The following is a 10288-nucleotide window of genomic DNA, read 5'->3' as shown; positions in this document are numbered from 1 at the left end:
GTTCCTATGATTAGCATGTCATCAACATAAAGACATACTATCACTCCATAGTCCTTTGTGAATTTGGAATAAATGCATTTATCTGCTCTGTTATGTTTAAAACCATTTGATAATATAACACTATCAAATTTTTCATGTCATTGTTTTGGAGCTTGTTTTAATCCATACAAGGACCTAACTAATTTACAAACTTTCTTCTCATTTCCAGGAAGCATAAACCCTTCGGGTTGCTCCATATAAACTTCTTCATCAAGATCACCATTTAAGAATGTCGTCTTAACATCCATTTGATGGACATTTAGATTATATATTGATGCCAAAGAAAATAATACTCTTATTGAGGTAATCCTGACCACACGAGCATATGTGTCAAAATAATCTACTCCTGCCTTTTGTCTAAATCCCTTGGCTACTAGTCTAGGTTTAAATATTTGTAGAGAATCATCAGTATTGTATTTTCTTCTAAAAAACCATTTACACCCAATAGGTTTAGTATTAGAAGGTAAATCTCCCAATACCCATGTACCATTTGATAAAAGAGAATCCATTTCATCATTTAAGCTTCTTTCCAGAAAGAAGAATCCCGCGAAGCCATAACCTCACTATAGGTTTTAGGATCCTCTTCTAAATTTAAAATAATGGGTATTTTATTTAATACTTCATCTCTACTTCCTTCTATCAAAAAGACTAGTGCTTGAGAAGAAATAAAATCAGAACCTATATTTTTTTCTTTTCTAACTCTTTGACTTTTTCTTGGTTCTACAGGAGATTCAATTGCCTTTATTTTATTGTTAGAAGAAGAACTAGGTTCTGCACAATTTTCTTGAGTTACTGCATTATCGCCAATACTTGTTGCATTACCATCTTGTTTAGTAATTTCTGTATTCTCATGTGAATTATAAGAATCACCAATAAACTTTGTTTACAAGAACTCAACATCTTTAGATTCCACAATATACTTAGACTCAATGTCCAATAATCTGTATGCCTTTGAGTTTTCAGCATATCCGACAAATATGCTTTTAATTCCTCTAGGTCCTAACTTAGACCTTTTCGGATCAGGAATTCTATAATAGGCTAAACAACCTCATACCCTTAAGAAATTTAAGTTAGGCTTTCTTCCTTTCCATAATTCATATGGTGAAACCTTAAATTTCTTTTAAGGTACTCTATTATGCATAAAACAAACTGTTAACAAAGCTTCCCCCCACAAATTAGTTGGTAACTTTACATGTAAAAGTATGGCATTAACCATATCTACCAACGTTCTATTTTTTCTTTCAGCAAGACCATTTTGTTGTGGGGTATACGGTGCACTAACTTGGTGAATCAAACCATTTTCTTCACAAAATACAGAAAATTCATTGGAAAGATATTCGCCTCCTCGATCACTACGTAGGATTTTAATCTTCTTTTCCAATTGATTTTCAACTAATTCTTTGTAACTCTTAAACATATCAAATGCTTGATCTTTTGTTTTCATTAAGTAAACATATGTATATCTAGAATGATCATCTATAAAAGTAATAAAATATCTATTTCCACCTATAGTTAAATGACCATTCAATTCACATATATCGGAATGCACAAGTTCAAGTAGATTACTTGTTCTTTCATTCTTTGGAAAAGATTTCTTAGTCATCATAACTTGTATGCATATTTCACATTTTTTATCATTATTCTCAACAACATGAATTAATTTATTTTTAGACATAAACTTAACATATCGAAAATAAACATGTGAAAGTCTAGCAAGTCATAAATTAATAGATGACTCAATCATATAAGCAGAAACTTCACCTTCATTAATGCTTAATTTGAACATGCCCTTACAAGAGTAGCTTTGTCCTACAAATACACCATTCTTAGAGAAAATAATCTTTTCCGCCTCTATAACAGTTTTGAGGCCTTTCTTACTTAATAAACTTGCAGAAATTAAATTCTTACTAACATCAGGTACATTATGAACATTAATTAAAATCAACTTCTTTCACGAAGTGAATTGTAGTTCAACTGTTCCTTTTCCAAAGATCTTGGCGGTGTCATGATTTCACATTAAAACTTTTTCATCACTTGTTGCAACTTCATAGTGTTTGAAGAAACTCTTGTCATTGCATATATGAACTGTAGCACTGGAATCATACCACCAATTTGCAGATTTCACAGTTGCTGCCATGTTGCATTCAGTTACCATAATCAGATTCAAGTTGGTAAAGGCAGAAATCATAGCAACAATAACCGAAGAAGAAGCTTGTTGCTGTTCAACATTATTTACCCTCTTTTGTCCAGCATTTTCTTCATTTTTCTGTCTCTTACGAAACCTGCAATCTCTCTTAAAATGACCCATTTTTACGTAAGTATAACACGGACCTTTCTTAATATTATAAGAATTTTCCTTTGGAGCAGTCTCAAACTTTCTCTTATTTCCAGCCTTGTTTCTAGATTTTCCTGAATTGCTTGCCTTACTAGACTCAACATAATTCACCTTTGAACTAGTTTCCGCAACATATTTATTTTCACATTTTCGTGACTCTTATTCAATCCGAATATGCTTTGTCAACTGGTCCACATTAATGTGACGACCCGGCCGGTCGTCTTAAAAATTTAAGTCCTGATCTCCATTAACTGCTTTCCCCAAGTTTATTTCTACTATTTTGATTTGCTGGGATGTTCGATTTTGAGTTTTGGAGAGTTTTGGGACACTTAGTCCCTAAATGAAAGATTAAGTGTTGGAAAGTTGGTCGTAGTCGGAACAGTATGAAGACGGCCTCGGAATGGAAATCCGATGGTTCTATTAGCTCCGTTGGGTATTTTGGGCTTAGGGCATGTTCGGGTTGTGTTTTGGAGGTCCATAGTTAATTTAGGTGTGAAATATCGAAAGGTCGAATTTTAAAGTTTCCGGTTCGATAGTAAGATTTTGATCCGAGGGTCGGAATGGAATTCCAGAAGTTGGAGTAGCTCCATAGTATTGAATGTGACGTGCGTGAAAAATTTCAGGTCATTCGGATGAGGTTTGATAGACTCGTTGATCAAGAGTGTATTTTTAGAGTTTTTGGAATTCTTAGGCTTGAATCTGATGAACAATAGTTGTTTTGATGTTGTTTTGAGCGTTCCGAAGGTTGGAACAAGTTTGAATGATGTTTTAAGATTGGTTGGCATGTTTGGTTGTGGTCCCAAAGGCCTCGGAGTGATTTCGGATGGTTGATGGAAAGATTTTTTTGGAGTTTGAAGTTTGCAACTTCAGCTGTTATCTGTCATAACCGCACCTACGGTTTGGGTCCCGCAGGTGCGGTGCCGTAGAAGCGGCTCAGTGGTCGTAGAAGCGAAAATGAGGAAGGGGGCCAGGAACCGCAGAAGCGGCATAATGAACCGCATCTGCGTGACCGCAAATGCGGAATTTGAGGTCGCAGGTGCGAGATTGGGCTTTTAAGTGAGAACCGAAGAAGCAGTTCCCCAACCGCAGAAGCGGTATCACAGATGCGATTGTTTGACGACAGATGCAAAAATAGCTGGGCAAAAATATGAAATTTTGAGGGTTTAGTTTCAAAAGTTGGAAATTCGACTTGGAGTTCGGGAGAGGGCGATTTTGGGAGGAAATTGAAGAGGAGATCATTGGGTAAGAATTCTTTAATCATTTCTAGTTTTATTCCATCAATCTATAGTTAGTTTCATCATTTAATTTCGGATTAGAGATGAAAATTGGGCAAAATTTGGAAGAAAGCTCTTAGACCTTGAATTCGACTTTTGATTGGGAATTTGACCTTGGATTTGGATAATTTTGGTATGCATGAAATCGTGAGAGCATGAGGATTCTGAAAATATAAATTTTACCCGATTCCGAGATGTGGGCCCGAGGGGTATTTTGGTCATTTTACCTAATTTCGCATATTAGCTTAGACTTTCTTTGTAGAATCCGTTACTTGAAGTGTTATTTACATTATGCAATTGAATTGAATAGATTGGGCCATTTAGAGTCGAGTACTCATGGCAAGAGCGTGGTTTCGGGTTGATTTTTGATCCAGTTCGAGGTAAGTAGCTTGTCTAACCTTGTGTGGGGGACCTTCCCCTTATGATTTGGTATATTTGGTAATTGAAATGCCTTGTACGTGAGGTGACGAGTGCGTACTTGTGCTAATTGTTGAAAATCCGATTTTCTTTATGTAATTACTAGTATGCTTCCTTTCCTGTTTCTATTACTTGCACTATTGAGCCTGTTGTTAGCTTAGGAAAGCATGTCTAAGTGACTTAATTGCTTTACTTGCTCAAACTACCTTACCAGAATTCTGTGCAGCATGCTACGGTAAAATCACTTGTTGCCTTAATATGAAATTTTGCCATTTCTGTATATTTTCCTGTTGCTGCTGTATATTTATTTTGGGACTACGGATGTAGGATTCCGGTAGCTCCCCCTTGTCTGTTTATTTTGGGACTACGGATGTGGGATTCCTGTAGATCCCCATGCACAGTTATATGGAACTACGGGAATGCACCGGGTAGATTCTCCCAGTACTGGGTATTTACATTTGGGACTACGGAACGAGATTTCGGTAGATCCCCGCGAACTATGGCTTGGACTACGGGACGGGATCCCGGAAGATCCATTGGATATGTACATATGGGACTACAGGACGGTATCCTGGGAGATCCCCGGTTGTTATTGTGGTGCTAAGTCGCATTTCTTTCCGTGTTTTGCCTTGTCTCTGTAATAGTTGTTGTTGCCCTTTTAATATCATGTGTTACTTTTACCGTTGTATTTATTTATACTGTTCTGTTCTACATTATCAAACATTATATTTTATTTAACCTCAGTAGGGCCCTGACCTTCCTCGTCACTACCCGACCGAGGTTAGGCTTGGCACTTACTGAGTACCTCTTTGTTGTACCCATGCCACTTCTGCGCATGTTTTTCATGTGCAGATCCAGGTACTGTAACTCAGTCCTATCACCTTTGAGGCAAGGCGACTGCTTCAACGACTTCGAGGTATATCTGCCACGTTCGCAGACCGAGGAGTCCCTTTCTATTCTAGCTTTTAAACATTTGTCCTTCTGTATTTCTTTTCCTTGTTAGATATTCTAGAGTTAGAGTACTGTGTAGTGATCCTTAGCTTGTGATTCATCAGTTTCCGGGTCTTGAAGATATGTATTGGTGTTTGAGAGTTAAATATTATGTATGTCGAGCGGCACTTTTAAACACTGTCTATTACTCTAATTCTATTTTAAATTGTTTAATTCTGCAAATTGGTTTATTTTCCACAATTTAGGCTTACCTAGTCGTAGGGACTGGGTGTCGTCACGATGGTTCACGGAGAACGAACCGGGGTTGTGAAAAGTTGGTATCAGAGCTCTAGGTTCATAGGAGTCATGGATTACAAATCAGTTTATTAGATTCTCGCTGATCGGTATGGAGACGTCTGTACTTATCTATTAGAGGCTATGTAACTATTAGGAAAATTTCTACTTCATTTGATTTCCTTGTCATGCAATATTTTGAACATCACAATTCTAAACTTCTGTCTTTTATTCTCTCACAGATGGTGAGGACACGTGCTACCCGAGATGTTCAGGAACCCGCGCCCCCTACTACAGCCATTAGAGGCCAGGGCCGGGGTAGAGGCCGAGGACGCGAACGTGGTACAGCCAGAGCACCTGCGTGAGCTACCACCGAGGTACCACCATTAGCTCCAGCCGGAGTCCAGGCACCTGACACGCCTACTTCTACTACTACTCCAGCTCTTCAGGAGACTCTGGCATAGTTCATGAGCATGTACACCACTCTGGCTCAGGTAGGGTTGCTTATCCTTGTTGCGACTATAGAGGAGCACAGACTCCCGTCGCCCACACTCTTGAGCAGCGAGTGCATGTTGAGCAGGTCCCTAAGATTATTCCTGTACCGCCTGCAGTGTCAGTTTAGCCCAAGGATAGGGCAGCGGCTTCCGAGGAGGAGCAGCTGAGGCTTGAGAGGTTCAAGAGGCACAAGCCTCCTATATTCAACGGTCTAGCATCGAAGGATGCTCTGGGATTTCTAGATGAGAGTTATTGCATTCTCCGTACCATGGTATATCAGGATCGAGCGGGGTTTCCTTCACTACCTTCCAGCTTTGAGGAGCCGCCTATGAGTGGTGGAACACCTATAAGTTAGACAGTCCGGATGAGGCTGCTTCACTGACTTGGACTTAGTTTTTAGATTTGTTCTTGAGAAAGTATGTTCCTCAGAGCCTCAAGGACATATGGAGCGTCGATTTTGAGCATTTGCACCAGGGTGCTATGACTTTCTCAGAGTATGATGTCTGTTACACCAGTTTTGGCATACACCAGCCTTGGTTTCTACTATTCGCGAGAGGGTTCGCTGGTTTATTGAGGGCCTTATTCCCAACATCAGGTCTAGTATGGCTCATGAGTTAGAGATGGATATTTCTTATCAGCAGGTGGTGAGCATTGCTAGGAGGATTGAGGGTATGCATTCTAGGGAGAGAGAGGAGAGGGAGGCCAAGAGGTCTTGAGAGTCGGGCCATTTCTCTAGTGCCCGTGCCCCAGTAGCAGGCCGTCATGGTAGGGGTTATATGAGTCGCCCTGTTCATTCAGCTCTTCCAGCAGCCAGTGATATTCCAGCTCCTCCTAGACCTCAGGAGCCTTATTATGCATCTCCGGTATCTAGCACGTCTCCTGCGCGAGGTGCTTTTAGAAGTCATTCTAGCAGAAAAGGCCCCAGCCAGTCACAGCCACCACATCCTCCCATATCTTGTTTTGAGTGTGGTGACACACGTCATATGGTGAGGGATTGCCCTAGACTTGGTAAGGGTGCACCTCTACTAACTTTTCAGCCACAGCATGCCCCGTAGAGTTCCCAGGCTATGGTTACAGCTCTAGTTTCTACCCCACCTGCTCAGCCTGCTAGAGGTGGAGGTCGGGGAGGTAGAGGTCACCCTAGAGGGGGAGGCTAGGCCAGATACTATGCCCCTCCTGCCTGTACCGAGGTTGTTGCCTCCGATTCTGTCAATACAAGTATTATACTGGTTTGTCACAGAGATGCATCGGTTCTATTCAATCCAGGCTCCACTTATTCTTATGTGTCTTCTTATTTTGCTCCGTATTTGGGTGTATCTCGGGACTCTTTGAGTTCCCATGTTTATATTTCTACTCATATATGAGATTCACTTGTTGTGGACGGTATCTATCAGTCGTGTTTGGTTGCTCTTAGTGGTTTCGAGACAAGAGCCGATTTATTGTTGCTCAGCATGGTATATTTTGACATTATCTTGGGCATGGACTGGTTGTTGCCCCATTATGCTAATTTTGATGGTCACACCAAAATCGTGATACTGGCTATGCCAGGTGTACCACGTGTTGAATGGAGGGGTACTTTAGATCACACTCCCAGTAGAGTTATTTCTTTTCTTAAAGCTCAGTGTATGGTTGAGAAGGAGTGTGACGCGTATTTAGCTTATGTGAGAGATGTCAATATTGATACCCCTTCAATTGATTCAGTTCTAGTAGTACGGGATTTTCCCGATCTGTTTCCAGCTGATCTTCCGGGCATGCCGCCTGATAGAGATATTGATTTTGGCATTGATCTGTTGCCGAGCACTCAGCCCATTTCTATTCCTCCGTATTATATGGCTCCGCCTGAGTTGAAGGAGTTGAAGGATTAGTTATAGGAATTACTTGATAAGGGTTTTATTTGGCCCATTGTATCACCTTGGGGTGCGCCTGTCTTTTTTGTGAAGAAAAAGGATGGTTCTATGCGTATGTGTATTGATTATCGCCAATTGAACAAAGTTACAGTTAAGAACCGTTATCCTTTGCCTCGTATTGATGATTTGTTTGACCATCTTCAGGGTGCACGGGTGTTTTCTAAGATGAACTTGCGCTCAGGTTACGATCAGTTGAAGATTCGGGAGCCAGATATCCCCAAGACTGCTTTCAGGACTCGGTATGGTCATTACGAGTTCCTTGTTATGTCATTTAGGCTGACCAATGCCCCAGTGGCCTTTATGCATTTGATGCACAGTGTGTTCCTGTAATATCTTGACTCGTTCTTCATTGTCTTTATTGATGATATTCTGGTGTATTCCCGGAGTCGGGAAGATCATGAGCAGCACCTGAGGACTATGGTTCAGACCTTAAGAGAAAAGAATTTATATGCTAAGTTCTTGAAATGTGAGTTTTGGTTGGTTTACGTGGCATTCTTAGGCCACGTGGTATCGAGTGAGGGTATTCAGGTGGATTCGAAGAAAGTAGAGGGTGTGCAGAGTTGGCCCAGACCATCCTCAACTATAGAGATCTGCAGTTTCCTTGGCTTGGCGGGTTACTACCGTCGTTTTGTAGAGGGGTTTTCATCGATTGCAACCCCTATGACCAGGTTGTCCCAGAAGAGTGCTTTGTTCCAGTGGACGGAGGAGTGTGAGGCGAGCTTTCAGAAGCTCAAGACAACTTTGACTATAGCCCCAGTTCTGATATTGCCTACAGGTTTGGGGTCTTACACTGTCTATTATGATCATTGAGGATTGGCCTCGCAGCAGTGTTGATGTAGGACAGTAAGGTGATTGCCTACGCGTCCAAACAATTAAAGGTACATGAGAAGAACTATCCGGTCCACGACCTTGAGTTAGCTTCCACTGTTCACGCCTTGAAGATTTGGCGCCATTATTTATACGGGGTTCCCTATGAGATTTATACTGACCATCGGAGCTTGCAGCACTTATTCAAGAAAAAGGATCTAAATTTGCGCTAGAGGAGGTGGTTAGTGTTGCTGAAGGACTATGATATCACTATTTTGTATCACCTGGGCAAGTCCAATGTGGTCGCCGACGCTTTAAGTCACCGGGCAGAGAGTTTGGGGAGTTTGGCTTATTTACCAGCATCATAGAGGCCTATGGAGATGGATGTTCAGGCATTAGCCAGCCAGTTTGTGAGATTGGATCTTTGAGAGCCCAGTCGGGTTCTAGCTTGCGTGGTTTCTCGGTCTTCCTTATTAATCGTATCAGGGAGCAGCAGTATGATGACCCTTATTTATTTGTCCTCAAGGACAATGTTCAGCACAGTGATGCCAGGGATGTGACTATTGGTGATGACAGTGTATTGAGGATGCAGGGTCGAATTTGTGTACCCAATGTTGATGGGCTTAGGGTTTTGATCTTGGAGGAGGCCCATAGTTTGTGGTATTCCATTCATCTGGGTGCCGTGAAGATGTATCAGGATTTGAGTCAGCACTACTGGTGGAGGCGGATAAAGAAAGATATAGTTAGATTTGTGGCTCAGTGCCTCAACTATTAGCATGTGAAGTATGAGCATCAAAGACAAGGTGGGTTGCTTCAGCAAATAGAGATTCTGGAGTGGAAGTGGGAACAGATCACCATGGACTTTGTAGTTGGGCTCCCACGCACATTGAGAAAGTTCGATGCTATTTGGGTGATTGTGGATCGGCTGGCCAAGTCCGCTCAATTTATTCCTGTGTGTACTACTTATTCCTCGGAGCTGTTGGCGGAGATCTATATCCGGCAGATTGTTCACCTGCATGGTATTTAGGTTTCCATCATTTCAGATAGAGGTACTCAGTTCACATCACGGTTCTGGAGAGTTGTTTAGCATGAGTTGGGTACTCGGGTGGAGTTGAGTATAGCATTTCACCCTCAGACGGACGAACAGTCCGAGCGCACTATTCAGATTCTTGAGGATATGCTTCGTGCGTGTGTGATTGAGTTTGGAGGGTCTTGGGATCAATTCTTGCCATTAGCAGAGTTTGCTTACAACAATAGCTATCAGATCAGCATTCAGATGGCACCGTATGAGGCTTTATATAGTAGGCGGTGTAGATCCACGGTGGGTTGGTTTGAGCCAGGTGAGGCTAGACTATTGGGCACAGACTTGGTTCAGGATGCTTTAGAGAAGGTTAAGGTGATTCAGGATAGACTCTATACAGCCCAGTCCAAACAAAAGAGTTACGCGGACCGGAAGGTTCGTGATGTTTCCTATATGGTTGGAGAGCGGGTTCTGCTTCGAATTTCGCCTATGAAGGGCGTTATGAGATTTGGGAAGAACGGGAAGTTGAGTCCGAGGTTTATTGGTCCTTTTGAGATATTGAGGCATGTTGGGGAGGTTGCTTATAAGCTTTCCTTACCTCCCAGTTTGGCCGGAGTTTATCCGATATTTCGTGTTCCAATGCTTCGGAGGAATCACGGTGATCTGATGCACGTGCTAGATTTTAGTTCAGTCTAGTTGGACAAAGATATATCCTATGTTGAGGAGCCAGTGGCAATATTGAAAGGCAGGTTAGAAAGCTGAGGTCAAA

Source organism: Nicotiana tabacum, chromosome 22 (assembly GCF_000715075.1).
Source record: "Nicotiana tabacum cultivar K326 chromosome 22, ASM71507v2, whole genome shotgun sequence".
Taxonomy (NCBI): domain Eukaryota; kingdom Viridiplantae; phylum Streptophyta; class Magnoliopsida; order Solanales; family Solanaceae; genus Nicotiana; species Nicotiana tabacum.
Note: the sequence above shows the minus strand (reverse complement) of the source record.